The sequence below is a fragment of the Dipodomys merriami genome, unplaced genomic scaffold (genome assembly GCF_024711535.1).
Source record: "Dipodomys merriami isolate MVZ:Mamm:240054 unplaced genomic scaffold, mDipMer1.0.p SCAF_3, whole genome shotgun sequence".
Taxonomy (NCBI): Eukaryota; Metazoa; Chordata; class Mammalia; order Rodentia; family Heteromyidae; genus Dipodomys; species Dipodomys merriami.
Window position 1 is genome coordinate 80,174,031 of NW_027204492.1, and position 16,594 is coordinate 80,190,624.

The 16,594-nt window shown below is 40.7% G+C and overlaps 1 protein-coding gene across 3 annotated transcripts in view; it reads right to left on the reverse strand.

Moving 5' to 3' along the window:
- Nucleotides 1-16,594, reverse strand: part of Klf8 (KLF transcription factor 8) — a 175,336-nt gene that overhangs the window by 56,705 nt on the left and 102,037 nt on the right. Inside the window, exons 1-2 of one of the 3 annotated variants that reach the window (XM_070040365.1) lie at nt 605-650; nt 393-440 (exon numbers count right to left, since the gene is read on the reverse strand). The exons of the other annotated variants lie outside the window; for them this stretch is intronic. The gene's annotated coding sequence lies outside the window, so the exon portion shown is untranslated. Of the gene's footprint in view, nt 1-392; nt 441-604; nt 651-16,594 lie in introns of those variants that run through there. 3 annotated transcript variants of the gene reach the window in all.

Sequence of the window (16,594 nt, forward strand, 5' to 3'; positions counted from 1 at the left end):
CTGGAAAATGGGGGGGGGGAGGCGAAAAGAGAGGGAGTCGATTCAGACCTCAGAACAAGGGAAACAAAGCTCCTCAAGGCATCCAACCCCAAAATCAGGGCCGACCAAGCAGACTTCCTAAAAAGAATCCTCCCCTCTTGCAGCCTTTTTCTCAGCTAAAAATAAAGTGGGTTCGCGGGATCGAAGAGCCTCCGTTTCCCTTTTACCTCCACCAATTCAGTTCCGGCCAAGCCCACTCTCCACCCATCCTCAGAACTCCGCACACCCAGGCCGGGGTGGAGGGCTAAGAAAACCACCTTAAACCTCAAAACACTACTTGAACATAAAGTTGACACCGAGGAGGAATAATCCAAGATAGGAACCCCACGAGGAGATAACCACAAGAGGAAAACCTTCAACGCTTCAATGCCGCGGCTGGCGCCACACACCCCAGCGTCTTCCTAAAAAGAAAGAGGGAGGAGAAAATGCCGACGATTGGTTGAAATATCAGAGGAACACTAGCCTAGGGTAGGGGTTTCAGCGAAAAACCGCAGCAACTCTTGTGGATCCTCTGCAGAGAGGTTTCTAAAAGGCACCTAGCTACCCCCACAAGGACCTCACGCACCCACGAGTCAGAACCTGAAGTGCTCTCGGGGCACCTTAGTGGGTGGAGTGATTCCGTCTTCCTCAGCCCGGCTAGGCCCCGCAGAAGAGGTGTGACTATCATGAGGACTCCACCTAGGGTGGAGTTCCTTAAAAGGGACAAGCGGCCTCTGGAGGAAAGGAGAGAGCGAAGTCAGAGGAGGTGGAGAAGGGTGGGGCCGACAGGCAGAGGGAGATGGGAGGGGGCGGGGCGGGGCCCTGGGCGGGGCTGTGGGCGGAGACAGCTGGACTCGCCCCTGGCGGCCACCTCCCTCAGTCTCCTGCAGCAGCAGGTACAACTGGAATCAATTTCAGTTGGTTATTCGTCCCAGAAAGAGGCTTGTGACCACATTTCTTGGTCACCAATCCCCACTCGAGTGACGCGAACACTCTAGAGGGGGGCGAAAGGGATGTGGGGATTGGGTTTGAAGACTGTCTGGGAAGAAAGGGATGGGGAAGGAAGAGAGCAAGGAAGCTGAAAACTGGAAGCGATATGTACCCTCCTAGTTCTCCATGGTAACGAGTGACACCAGCAAGGACAGCAAGGTCACAGTGTCTTCCTAGGGAGGAGAGTAAAAGGAAAGGGGATTGGCGCTGGGTGCATTTTCTAGCCAGAGATGAAGGAAGGAGGTGAAGGTGGAAGAAGTGGGTGGCTAAGAAGGAGGACTTGAAGATGAATTACGAATACCGAATGAATACCGTTTGGCCCAGCAGTGAGACTTGAAACAGGCTTTCTCAGTCTCCCAGATACCACATCTCTAAGAATAGAGTTCTCTCCCCCTCGCCCCTTGAGACCGCCTCTCAGCCAGGCATTGGAGAAGATCCCTGTAGAGCTGAATCCATAGGATAGAAGCCACGTTTTCAGGATTTCTTTGCCCTTGCCTTAAAGTCCTTCTTTAGCTCATTTTAATGGAAAGCCAGGAAGTCACTAGCAACCACAGCCCCTTTTCAGTGCCTCTTCCCTACCACAATTCTTTTCAAGAAAAGGAAGAAGAGAGACAAGAAACAAAGCAGAGGAAGGGAGAGAGCAGCAAGGCAAGGAGAAATGATAATAGCTGTCATGTATTCAACACCTAATATGGGCAAGTCACTGGGCCAGGTACTTTTTACATTCATCATTTCTCCATTTACGTCTGGTAACAATTCTAGAAAGTAGGTGCTATTATACCCTCTGTGCCTGTCTTTTAAAAAAGCATGAGTGCACTGCCCAATATATCTCAACACATATGCCCATTTGTTTAACTGGTATCAGTGCTTCCGGAATGTCCTCTAAGCATCACATATCTCTCTATCCCCCAAATATTTTGTTCTTCCTCCTAGAATTCACCAACTACCAGTATGGTATCACCAGGAACTCCACCATTCAAGGTAACACCCTGGCACTCAGTCTTTCACCTGCTATGATTTGGCCTTTGCCTTTCTCTCAACCAGCAGGGCTTTTGCTGCTCTCCCCATCAGACTTGGATTGCTCATCCCTGACATTCCTAGAGCTGTTTCCTGTGTCTATGTGTTGATCCCTTACTTTCTCTATCTGAAAAGGCCTAAATTCTCTGTCCATCTTCTTGAATGTACTATTTTAAGGTCATCTCCTTTCCTTAATTCCTTCAAGCAAAATGGACCATTGCTTTCTCTGTGCTCTTCTCTACCTCAGGACACATATTTGTTGTTTGGTTGCCTCCCCTTACTAGACTATAAAGCCCTTAAAGTTAGGCACAAGGTGTTATAATGTCTAACTCTGCTGCTAGATATTATTATTATTATTAACAACAATAATAGCTCTGTTCTTAGCCACACACATGTGTGTATACCTACATACACACAGCTATATATGACAATCCTATGACTACAGATTGCTATTATTAGCATTTTCAGAAGAGGAAACTGAGGGTCAGAAATTAAATAACAGCTAGGCACTGGTGGCTCATGCCTGAAATCCTAACTACTCAGGAGGCTGAGATCTGAAGATTCTAGTTCAAAGCCAGCCTGAGTAAGAAAGTCTGTGACAGTTTAGCTGGGGGAGGGGGGAAGATGGGAAGGGATGGGAAGGGGAAACAAAGGAGGAGGCAACAATGCTTGATAAGAAATGTACTCATTACCTTGCCCATTTAATTGTAACCCCTCTGTACGGTATTTTCACAATAAAAAAAAGAAAGTCTGTGAGACTCTCATTAACAATTAACCAGCAAAAAGTCAGAAGGGCATTGTGGCTTAATTGATAGAGTGCCTTTTCACCTTGAGTGAAAAGGGCAGGTGGGAGCTCAAGGTCTCTGAGTTCAAGCCCCAGTACTAGCATGAGACAAAGAAAGAGTGAGAAAAAGATAACTTAAATGACAAACATGTATTTGTTGCATGGGAGAATGTTCTAGTAGTAGAGGTTTTATAGATAACTCTCTATATGTACTATACCAGATCTACACCAGTTGACTAGGTAAAAAACTGACATGGAACTGTACAGGAAAGTGTACAACTCTTTATAAATCTTTAAAAAGGAGTCACTTTATCCTTGAAGCCTTAGTTTCTTTTTCTTTTCTTTTTTCTTTCTTACTTTTTTGTTGTTGTTGTTGGTCATGAGGCTTGAACTCTGGGCCTGGGCTCTGTCCCTGAGCTCTTCAGCTCAAAGTTAGTGCTCTACCACTTTGAGCCACAGCACCACTTCGTTTTCTGGTGGTTAACCAGAGGTAAGAGTCTCACAGGGCTGGGAAGGTGTCTCAGTGGTAGAGCGCTTGCCTTGCATTCCTGAGGCCCTGGGTTCGATTCCTCAGCACCATGTAAGCAAAAAGAAAAAAGCCGGAAGTGGCGCTGTGGCTCAAGTGGTAGAGCACTAGCCTTGGAGCTGAAGAGCTGAGGGACAGCACCCAGGCCCAGAGTTCAGGCCCCACAACCGGACCCAAAAAAAAAAAAAAAAAAAAAAAAGAGTCTCACAGACTTTCCTGCCCATGCTAGCTTTGAACCACAATCCTCAGATCTCAGCCTCCTGAGTAGCTAGGATTATAAGCATGAGCTACTGGCACCCAGCTATTGAAACCTTAGTTTCTTAATGTATCTATTATTCTTGTGCCTGTCCATGGGCTTGAACTCAGGGGCTGGGCACTGTCCCTGTTTTGTTTTGTTTTGTTTGGTCAAGGCTAATGCGCTATCAGCTGAGCTACAGCTCTACTTCCAGCTTTTTGGGTAGTAAATTGGAGATTAGAGTCTCATGGACTTTCCTGCCCAGGATGACTTCAAACTACAATCCTCAGATTCTAGCCTCCTGAGTAGCTAGGATTATAGTCATGAGCCACCAGCACTGAGCTTTATGTATCAAATTTTAAGAATCCTACTCAACAAGGATTTTCACTACTCCAACCATGGCTATTTTCAGCAACACTGAAAAGTTTTAGAATCAAGTATGTCAAAGTTTCATAATCAAGTGTGTGGAACAACACTGAGTCGTTTATATCAAGAATGAATGAAGGCTAGGGGATGTAGGTCAGTGGTATACTGCTTGCCAAGTGCCTATAAGCCCTCAGCACTTACTTGATCCTCAGCACTGCAAAATCAAAGCAAAAGCAATAATAAAATAATGAGTACAATTTTGAGATGAAGATGAGTAGATAACTACAGTGAAATTGTGCCACTAGAATTCCCTGTCAAGGCAAGATGTGACTTTAGGTCATTATGAATTCTATGTTTAACATGATCAGAATTGTCAAAAACCCATCTATTTTTCTAGTCATCCAGGGCTCATGTCTTTAATCTTAGCTATGCAGGAGGGTGAGATCTAAAAATCACTGTTTCAGTCAGGAAAGTCCACGAGACTCTTATCTCTATCCCTTCACCCCAAAAAGGACAAAAGTAGAGCTGTGGTTCAAGTGGTAGAGCACTAGCCTTGAGCAAAAAAGCTCAGAAGCATCACCCAGACCGAGTACAACCCCAGGACTTGCACAAAAAATTAAAACATGTATTTTTTTATTTACTTTTATTTTGTTGTAAAGGACCCAGACCTAGAGTTTAACCCCAAGACTGGCACAAGAAAAGCAAAGTATCTATTTTTAATTTGTTTTTATTTTGTTGTAAAGGTGAAGAACAGAGGGGTTACAGTTACATAAGTAAGGTAATTTCTTGTGGAACATTGTTATCCCCTCTCTTGTTTTTCTCCCACTTTTCCTCCCCTATGTCCTCCTCCCCACCCCACCCCCGTAACTTATATAGAGTTCATTTCCAAACTAGTATCTTGTGGGTATCACGTATCACTGTAAAACATCTATTTTTAAGAAGCCAAAATACTATATTGAAAATGAACTTGTGGGTGGGATGGGTAGAAAAAACTGGGAGAGCACAAGGGAAGGGGTAACATTGTCCAAAAAGAAATGTACTTATTACTTGACTTATGAAACAGTAACCCCTCTATATACCACCTTTATAATAACAATAAAAAAGAAAAAATAATAAAAAGAAGCCAAAATAGTTTATATCCTTTTCAAGAGTTGTTTTAACTAATTTACTTTAAGCCCACGTTTGTGTGTGTGTGTGTGTGTGTGTGTGTGTGTGTGTGTGTGTGTGTGTGTGTGTGTGTGTGTTTCAACTGTATTTATATAGAAAACATTATCTCAAGTGGTAAATTCAGACTTTTTTTTGTTGGTCATGTGGCTTGAGCTCTGGGCCTGGGTACTGTCCCTGAGCTCTTCAGCTCAAGGCAAGTGCTCTACCACTTTGAGCCACAGCACCACTTCCAGTTTTCTGGTGGTTAACCGGAGATAAGAGTCTCACGAACTTTCCTGCCGGGGTTGGCTTGAACTTTCCTGCTGGGGCTGGCTTTGAACCACGATCCTCAGATCTCAGCCTTCTGAGTAGCTAGGATTACAGGCATGAGCCATCGGCGCGGGCTGTAAATTCAGATTTTGAAATACATAAATTACTAAACAGTGGGAAGACAAATTAGTGATTTGTTCCCATCCATTTTTAAATGTATATAGTCAATAAAACATATAGAGCCCTTGCGCTATCACAAGAACTATGCTAGGTGTTAGGTCCAGAAATAAGAACATCCATTTTCTCCAAGAAAGACACTCCAGTAGAGGAACACTTCACTTTTTCCCCTTTCCCTTTGTGATGTATGTGGGGTGGGGTAGTGTGTGTGTGTGTGTGTGTGTGTGTGTGTGTGTGTGTGTGTGTGTGTGTGTGTGTGTGTGTGTGTGTGTGTGTGTGTGTGTGTGTGTGTGTGTGCGCTGAAACTGGCTTTGATCTGCAATCCTCAAATCTCAGCCCCCTCAGTTTTTAGGATTACAGGCATGAGCCACCAGCACCTGGCTGTTCCTTAGCTTTTTTGCTCAGGGAGGGCACTCTACCACTTGAGCCACAGCTCAACTTCCAGTTTTTTGTTGGTTAATTGGAGAGAAGAGTCTTAATGATATTTTTTTTTTTGCCCAGTCTGGCTTCAAACCATGATCCTCGGATCTCAGCCTCCTGCGTAGGTAGAGTTACAGCCACGAACCACTGGCACCCAGCTTTCATTTAAGTCTGTTAGAGATGGCCTCTCTCTTACTCAAGTTAGTCCTCACAGGTGACTCACCAGGAAGTGTGCACCTCATGACCACATTAACAAACATACGGCTTTTCCTTTATATTCTTTGCCTCTTGACACATCAACAATCAGCATGTGATTGATGCTGTCTAGATCAGATGGAAGGTTGTAAGGCAGCAGGTATAGACAATCAGAAGTTGTGATGTTTCTCTCTCCTTCTAGGAAGCACCACAGGCTTGCCTTTCTTTAGCTGACTTAAAGCAACTTGAAATGTTTCAACTTCTTCCATTCCTCCCTTTAGCCTAAGGGAGAGTGACTGCTTGAAGAAGCAGCCTGAACTCTCCTCTATATATCCAAAGAATCAGAGGAAGAGGGTGAGTTAAATGACACATTGAATATAAGGAAAAATAACTGAGAAATATGCAGACATCCCATGTGTCAGGGCTCAAAAGACGCTGTCCTTTCCCCCCTTACTCTTCATCCTTCTGTTTCTCTTCCTCCTCCTCCCCCTCCAGAAAAACAGCTGACAAGCTACTGGGGTGGAGCCCAGTTTGAGGGCTAGAGGGAGGGGGAGGAGAAAAAGCCTCAGCAAGAGAACTCCACCCTCACTGCTCCCAGTAGAACAACAACAACAATTTTAAAAGAACGCTGGAGCTGGGGTTGAAGAGAAGTTGGAGCAGAATAGAATGAAGTTAGGAAGGGTGGGGTGAGGGACAGGGAATTTAGGGGCCCAGCCGGGTAGATTTGGCCTGGGGAGGGGAGGGAACAGTGTATGTAAGTTCAGTGTTGTTCATGGAACAACAAAAATCTTACTGAAACCAGTGCATAGCTCGGACCTATTGGGAACACAATTGCCCTCCTCACCCACTTTTTTGGCTCTACAGTTCCCCAGAGGGCATATTCCCTCCGCAAGCTCAGCTAAGAGGAGACCTTTTGCCCCCCTCTGCTAATGTTGAACCAGTGTTAAGTTCCTCACATGTCCCAGAGGACAGCTAACTAAGGTTACTGGAAGCAAAAGAGAAGGATATTTTGGAGAAGGCAATCTAGTTGGCTGAAGGAAGAAGGCCTGGAGATTGTAGAAATAGGCTTAGTTAATAAATTGTGACCTTGGGCAAGTGCCTTCAGATCTCTAAACACTGAGTTTTGTCACTTCATTTTACAGAAATACTAGTACTCACTTGACAGAATTGTCCAAAAGATTAAACAAGATGCAGACAAGGATGCTTTGCAGACACATTAATGAATTTATGCTTTTAAGGCTCCTTTCCAAAGAATCTAGGAGACAACAAACTATATTTTCTTAAAGAGGGTCTCCTCGGTTGTATCAGCTTCAGGCCCCAACAAACCTAGATTAGCCCCAATGAGATTATAGCCCATAATGTGCAGGGGCTTTAGGACCATAAATGAAACTCTCAATAAAGGTGAAATACTATTCTTAAAAATGCAGCTATGAAATCTTCGGCCTTGATTCACTTTCCAGCCAAAGATATTGAGCCCATGCCTTATAGTCTTCATATTCCCCTACCCCTATACATATAAATAAAACATTTTTATTTTAAAAATATAGTAACTAAATTGCTTACCCAAGACATTCACAGGCATGATTAAATTCACCTTAGTAATGGACAACAGGCCAGGAGAATGTGGCCAGGGTTTGAAATTTTGCTGGCACAGCACCATCCCAGACAAGTCCTAACAGGCTGGCTAACTCCTGCTAGTTTAGTTGGGCTCCAGGCTACTTTAATAAGAAAAGAGCTTGATTAGGTTGTGTGTGTGTGTGTGTGTGTGTGTGTGTGTGTGTGTGTGTGTGTGTGTGTGTGTGTGTGTGTGTGTGTGTGTGTGTGTGTGTGTTAGGGTTAGGGAGTTGGGTGTACATGGATTGTCACACCATTTTAGACCCTGGAAAGCTACCACACCCATAAATGGGAGGAGAATTTGGCTTTATAATCAGCAACCAAGTCAAACCAGAAAAACTGGGAACCTCAGCCTCACCTTCAGGAAAAGGATAACATCCTTGGTTTTGTCCCCAAATTGTATATTATGGAGTGGGGGAAAGATCCTTCAAGTGTATAAGAGAAAGACTTGCAGTATTGCTTTCATATTAAACAAATAAATGCACAAGATGACTTAAGGAAATTATAAATATAGAACAGGAACTTCTTGATTACTGAGCTAATCCAGAGAAGTGTCAAGGCCCTGTAGGCTCCCACAAACAGGCTCATACTTATTGTCTTTATATTATTTACCATACCACAAGCAGTTCTCACTTTCCCAACAAAGGGGTGTAGAACATTTTCCAAACCAATAAGAGATTGGTCTTTACTCTTCTGCTCACTGCAATTTTACTATTTTCCTCAGAAAGTAAGAGATGAGAAAAATGGGGGGTGGGGATTGTTTTCCGTGCTTTCCGCTAAGCAAGGGGCCAGCGGTTCACGCCTGTAATTCTAACTGTTCAGGGAGCTAAGATCTGAAGACCATGGTTCAATGCCAGCTTGGATAGAAAAGTCCCTGAGACTCCTATCTTCAATTAACTGGCAAAAATACAGAAGTAGTAGTAGTAGTAGTAGTAGTAGTAGTAGTAGTAGTAGTAGTAGTAGTAGAAGTAGTATCAACATACACACACACACACATACATACACACACACACCACACACACATACACATACATACACACCACACACACACACACACACACACACACACACACACACACACACACACTTTCACACCTTCTTGATAACAAACCTTTTGAATTATTGAAGCTTTATTACTAATTTCCTCTGTTCTTTGTTTGCCAGAATAGTCCTGGATTGTAGTAGTGTTTTCCCCTCAAGTCAGTACCACAAAAGTAGTTGGAACTATCTACTACAGCGCCACAATGACAGGACACTATGTTCTCAAGTTGGGCCAGTCATGAATTTAAAAGAGTATGGCAGGCAGATTAACAGTAGGGAGTCACTTCCAAAGGTGGCATAAATGGTTTGCTCAGGGATGAACATCTAATTTGTATGCCATGGGGATACAGGAAATAACACCTGTTTACGTGGTGGCAACACACAGTTGAAAGGATAAGGATTATGTGAATAACAATGGACTGAAGAGACACAAATATTCTGAAAATAAAGCCTTAGTAGCACACTAAGCAAGACTTACTTACCTAATCAGAGAGTATTGGTGTAGGAAAGGCTTGAAGGGGTTATTTCATTCAGTGTTTTGCAGCATGTGGCTTGCATACCAGTAGTGGTATGAAAGATTATTTTAGGTAGTACACAGATAAATATTTTCTAATAGTATGTATTTATTTTGAAGACTACTTTCTATTTATGGGGAGTAAAATGGCTTTCTATTTATGGTAGTGCTATATTTAAAGAAATTTATTTTAGTGAAGTCAGTTCACTTAAAGTAGGATATTAAGTAAACAATGTACAGGTGATGCTGTAACATCAAATGAAGTACAAATGATAAAAATGAAATGTAAAGAACTGAACTTTCCAACAGTTTCTTTATTGGATACTTTGAGTTACAGAAAAGTATAGCCCCCAAATCTATAAATATAAAGCAAGCTTGACTCTTTCTTCTGTGCTCATGGTGGAATTATTACTAGAACATGACATTTTTCCATCAAGCCTAGGTAACACTTTCTATTTATTTATTTTTTGTGCCAATCCTGGGACTTGAACTCAGAGCTTGGGTGCTGTTCCTTAGCTTTCTTCTCAAGGCTAATGCTCTATCCCTTGACCCATAGCTTCCACTTCTGGCTCTTTGGTGGTTAAAAGAGATAAGAGTTTTGCAGACTTTCCTACCTAGGCTGGTTTCCAACCAGGATTCCCAGATCTCAGCCTCTTGAGTAGCTAGGATGACAGGTGTGAACCACTAGCATCTGGTCTTATTTGAGTTCTTCTTTTTTTTTAATTTTTCAGAGTACTGGGATTGAAGTCAGAGCCTCAGAAACCTTTTATTCTTCCATGGACATTCAGTTTGTGCTATGGGACCATCTTCTATTTTCTTCATTTATTTTTTTCCACATTTTTTAGTATATATTAACTGTACAATGTATGTGGCAGTCATTGTAATATTGCCACACACATAGAATATGCTTTCATCATATTCACTCCATCTACTACTTTATCTTGTGAAATACCTTTTTATCTTTTTTTTTTCCATCATGGGTTTGAACTCTGGGCCTGGGCACTGTCCCTCAGCTCTTCAGCTCAAGGCTAGGGCTCTACCACTTGAGCCACAGCACCACTTCTGGTTTTCTGGTGGTTTATTGGAGATAAGATTCTCATGGACTTCCTGCCCACGCTGGTTTTGAACTGCAATCCTCAGATCTCAGCCTCCTGAGTAGTTAGGATTACAGGCATGAGCCACCAATGCCTGGCCTTTTTAAAAAAAATTTTATAGGACAATTTTATTAATTTGTTAGCTCTTCAAGATCAGAAATTTACTCATGTACCCATGATCTGAGGATCACGGTTCGAAGCCAGCCTGGCATGAAAGTTCATGAGACTCATATCTCTAATTAACCAGCAAAAAGCTAAAAGTAGGGGTATGGCTCAATTGGTAGAGTGTACCAGCCTTGAACAAATAAAGTCAAGAGACAGTGTGAGGCCTAAGTTCAAGCCCCAGTTTCAGCACACACAAAAAAGAGAAAGAAATGAAGAAATCATTCCTAGTTACAAAGCATAATAAACAAGGAAATTTCCATGGCAAGTATAAGGGAGGTTTCTGAGCCACTATTTAAAAAATAACAGTAGCCAGGCGTCTTCAACAAACTATTCAGAAAAGGCCAGAGGTGGTTCTGTGGCTCAAGTGGTAGAGTGCTATCCTTGAGCGTAAGAAGCTCAGTGATAGCACCCAGGCCCAGAGTTCAAGCTCCAGGACCAATAAAAATAAATAAAAAAACAAGAGCATGGGATAGTGACTTATGCCTCTCATCTTGGCTACTCAGGAGCCTGTGATCTGAGGATCAAGATTCAAAGCCAGCCTGGGCAAGAAGGTCTATAAGATTCTTATCTCTAATTAACCACCAAAAAGTCAGAAGTAGAACTGTGGTTCAAGTGGTAGAGTGCTAGCCTTATGCACAAACACTCAGGAACAGTGCCCAGGCCCTTAGTTCAAGCCCCAGAACTGGCAAATAATAATACTAACAAAAATCACAAGAAGCCAGGAACACCTTTAATCCTAGCTACTCAAGAGGCTAAGATCCAAGGCTCATGATGTGAGCAAAAAGTCTGTGAGACTCTTATCTACAATTAATTATCAAATATCCAGACGTAGAGTTATGGCTCAAGTGGTAGAGCACCAGCCTGGAGTAAAAAAGCCAAGCTAGGATTCAGGACTCTAAGTTCAAGTCCCAGTACCTGCACTAAGAAAAAATATGAACTAATTCTGACAATTCCAGGAAGCATTACTGCTGCCATTAACATACCAGAAAAATATTTTATGCATAAAATAATGTATATGATTTATTGTATATAATTTAAAAGAATAAAATTTCAAAGTTTTTTTATTTGTATATATTAATTGTACATGGGAGGAAAATTCATTGTAATATTTCCATACATGCATGCAATCTCTCCTGATCAAACTCAGGCACTCCATCTTTCTCTCACCTATACCTCATCATTCCCTTCTTAAAACAATTTCAGCTGCACTGGACATTGATGAAATTGAACAAAGCAACTCAAGGGGATTATTCAGAAGGAAGGAGTGAGAGAGAAAAAAGGAACAGCTGACACTAAGCAGAAGGAAAGAAATGTATATATTACCTAATTTGTAAGAAGTAGTTTTATTGTTAAAGTAAAAAAAAGATATCTGGGCTCAGTTCATAGCTAATAAACTGTAAAGAGAAATTAAAAATAAAAACAAACAAATAATTTCAAGCCGGGTACCAGTGCTCACACATATAATCCTAGCTACTCAGGAGGCTGAGATCTGAGGATCCTGAGTTGAAGCCAGCTTGGGCAAGAAAATCTGTGAGACACTTATTTCCAATTAACCAGAAAAAAAAGCCAGAGGTGGAAGTGTGGCTCATGTGGTGGAACACCAGCCTGGGTGGAAAAAATCAAGTGAGTGTATGAGACTCTGAGTTCAAGACCTAGTAGCAGAAAAAAAAAAAAATTTCAACAGATTTCATTGTTCTATTTTCATACATACATATAAAGTAGTACTTTAACCATTTCACTCTCTTTCAGCCTCTCCAATTGCCTTCCTGCTTTTCTCTGGTAACCAAAATGAACACAATCTGTTTTACAAGAAAATATAATTAACAGATTATTTTTTGACCAAAATACAAATGCTTATATTAAAATGAACATTAAAAATGTCAGGTTATTTCTTCAGATTATTATATAAACTGTAACTAAAGGAATTAACATGAGTACTGTATGATATATATTTGTAAGTTAAACAGGCACAAATTAAGTAAAAATTTAAGTGAACACGTTTGTGAAATGTGCTTCCCAGAAAGCTAAGAGTTTTGTGACAGCACTTAGATGTCCAGTGTATTATGGGCCTCACATTTCAGCACACATTCTACTCACCTGGAGTTTTGCTAAAACAATGATGGCCAAGGCTTATCCATAGAGTTTTTGATATAGTAGGTCTTGGGTTGGGCTACAAACCTTCCATGTTTAACAAGTTCCCAGGCCATGCTGATGTTGTTATTTTAGAGGCTACACTAGGAGAATGATTTGTTTTGCTCTTTAGTAGCAGAATATATCTTTCCATACTCTCTTATTGCTCTACAAGTGCTACAACTGCAATTTACAGAACCACAGCAATTAGTTTTTGTTTATATTAGAGCAACTATTGCTTTCAACTATTAATTTAAAAATATCAGATTTAGCCCGGATGTTCATGCCTGTAATCCTAGCTACTCAAGACGCTGAGATCTAAGAATCGGGGTTCAAAGCCAGTTGTCTCTAATTAACTACCAAAAAGCTAGAAACAGGAGTATGGTTCATGTGGTTCAGTACCAACTTTGACAGAAAAAGCTAAGGGAGAGTGCAAGACCCTGAGTTCAAGCCTTAGTACCAGAACAAAAAAAATTTTAATAATTAATTTTATGGGAATAGCTAATAATACCATATTACTTCATTAACTTCTCCCCATTGAGAGAGCTCTATTTTTTTTTTCTGGTACTGGAGTTTGATTAAGGGCCTGGGCGCTGTTCCTTGGCTTTTCCCCTCAAGACTTGTGCTTTATCACTTCAGGCACAGCTTTACTTCCTGCTTTTTGATGGTTAATAGGAGCTAATAGTCTCATGGACTTTCCTGCCTAGAATTGCTTTGAATCTCAATCCTCAGATGTTAACCTCCTGAGTACCAATGATTATAGGCATGAGCCACTGACACCCATTTTACCCTGAAGTCCTAGTGATTAGCAGCTGATTACAAAGGGAGTGCAAAAGAACATAACTACCAAACAACAACAGTACTGATAATCTGCTAACATTAATCAAACACTATGTTAAGCAAAATAGCACAATATTGGCCTCATTGAATCCACAAAGCTGCCTCAGAGTTAGTATCTCTGTTTGAAAGCCAAATGCATATCTCAACCTATCATCAATTTTGGATTGGGTGGTAGAAGATGAGGGAAAAATGGAAAGATAGTACACATGATAGAAGCTTGGCATCAGTAGGCATCTCTAGCATTGGTCTTACTTGAATATCCCTGGACTTAAGCCTCATATTCCTTAAGGACCATCTTTTGTGTTCATTTGGGCATGTTACTCTTAGTATGAGGGTCAAAATGAATCTGGAAGCTTCAGCAACATCTCATTCTCAGTTGTTTTAACTTAGGGTTTAGAGACCCTTGATGTTAATCATCTATCTGCACAGAACATCTGGAAAATTGGCCCTTCCTGCTTTTCTAAGTGGCTAATCATCTATGTTTAATGATACTGCATTAATCAAAAAGGCTCAGAAGAGGGTTTTTTCATGACATATCACATGGGAAGCCTGAAAACTCACTTGGCCAAAGTCTCATATCCCCAGATAAAATGTACTTTATACTTCTGCCCTTATTGTCAAATTTCAACATTGAAAGATTTCACCACACAAATTCAAATGTGGAGTTCATGATTGTACCACTCCCAAGAAATTGTGTGTATGTGTGTGTGTGTGTGTGTGTGTGTGTGTGTGTGTGTGTGTGTGTGTGTGTGTGTGCCTCCGCACGCTAGTATTTTGGCTTGAATTCAGGGCCTAGGTGCTGTCCTTTAGCTTATTTTGGCAGTTGTGGGGCTTGAACTCAGGGCCTGAGTGCTGTCTCTGAGCTTTTCAGCTCAAGGCTAGCACTCTACCACTTGAGCCACAGCGCCATTTCCGATTTTCTGGTGGTTTACTGGAGATAAGAGTCTCACAGACTTTCCTGCCTGGGTTGACCTTGAACCGAGATCCTGATTTTAGACTCCTGAGTAGCTAGGATTATAGGCATGAACTATTGGTACTGGCTATATTTTATTTGTAAGAAAATTTTATCTTATGAATAGTATTGCATTATGTATGCTTGCTAAAAGTCAGCTTGCTTAATATGAAATTTTTAACATGGTATATTTTGGGAATATTATATTTGATATTTCATTAAACAATATTCTGAGAAATTTAACAAAACAAAGTGATATAAATTCCATTGATATTGTGAAATCTTGGCTTCTTGCATTTATCCCTTTCCTTAAACTGACTAGCTCTTCAGCTCAAGGCGAGCGCTCTACCACTTGAGCTACAGCGCCACTTCCAGTTTTCTGGTGGTTTATTGGAGATAGGAGTCTCACGGTCTCTCCTGCCCGGGCTGGCTTTGAACCGCGATCCTCAGATCTCAGCCTCCTGAGTAGCTAGGATTACAGGCGTGAGCCACCAGCGCCCGGCTAGTTGTTGTTTTTTTAAATGGGAAAAAAAAATCAACTCCTGATTTACTAGTCCACATCTCTTACTATCTTACAAACCCTTTTACGACTTCATAAACTAGCTTCTGATTTAGAGTAAAATTAAATAACCATTTACTGGCATTCCAACTTTTGTGTGTGTGTCGGTCATGGGGCTTGAACTCGGGGCCTGGTGCTGTCCAGCTCAAGGCTAGCATTCTATCACTTGAGCCACAGTGCCACTTCTGGCTTTTTCTGTTAATGTGGTGCTGAGGAATTGAACCCATGGCTTTATGTATACAAGGCAAGCACTCTACCACAAAACCACCTTCCCAGCCCCCAACTTTCTTATTACTAATGACTGATTACTACAATGCAATATATATATATATATATATATATAGTTATAAAGAGAGTTATATATAACTAAAAATGTTAGATTAACTTTTACATTCTGAGTTTCACTTCATTATATCAGTAAACTACTATGGAATATTTTGATCTTCCTTATATATTTCTCAGAATGATGATGTACTTATAAAAGGTCATTGGTTTTAAAAGGAGACATTGATGGTATATATTTACCGCTAGCACTACATATAGGAAATCATCTATTTAAAACATTTTTGAATCATAAAATTCAAAGAATTATACATTTTTGAAATTTAAAATTTGAATTATAAATTATTTTTGATGGTCCTGGAGCTTGAACTCAAGGCCTGGGCACTGCATTGGTTTTTTTCCTCAGGGCTAGCCCTTTACCACTTTAACCACAGCCCCATTTCTGGCTTTTTTCTGGTTAATTGGAAATGAGAGTCTCACATACTCTCCTTCCCAGGCTGTATTTGAACTATAATTCTCAGATCTCAGCCTTCCAAGTAGCTAGGATTACAGGCATGAGCCACCTGCACCCAGCTTAAATTATACATTTTTGTATTATAAAAATTCATGCAAGACAATTTAACATATGTAAATCAAATGTAATACATGACATAAATAGGACCAAGAAAAAAATTATATGATTATCTCAATCAATGCAGAAAATGCCTTTGACAAAATTCACCAAACTTTGATGTTAGAAGTTCTGAAGAAACTAGGAATAGAAGGATTGTACTTGAAATTAATAAAGGCTATATCAACAAACTTACATCACATTAAATGTGTAAAGACTGAAATCATTTCTCCTAAACACAGGAACATGACAAGGATATTCATTCTCCCTACTCCTATTCAATATGGTACTAGAACTCTTAGCCAGAGCAGCAAAGCAGAAGAAAGAAATAAAAAGATCCAAGTAAAGAAAAAGAAATCAATTATCTGTATTGATGAAATGATCCTAAATTTAACAACCCCTACTGATGCCACCAAAATAACTTCTACCTTTCTTTGGAAAGGTAGCAGAACACAAAATAAATACTCAAAAATCAGAAGCTTTTCTATATACTAACAATGAACAGACTGAAAAAGCAATTAGGGAAACAATTCCAATCTCAATAGCCTCCAAAACAATATAATACACAGGAAGTAGATGATACATACAATCAAACTGTAAAACACTAAAAGGTAAAAAACTATAAAACACTGAAGAAGATGGAAAGCCC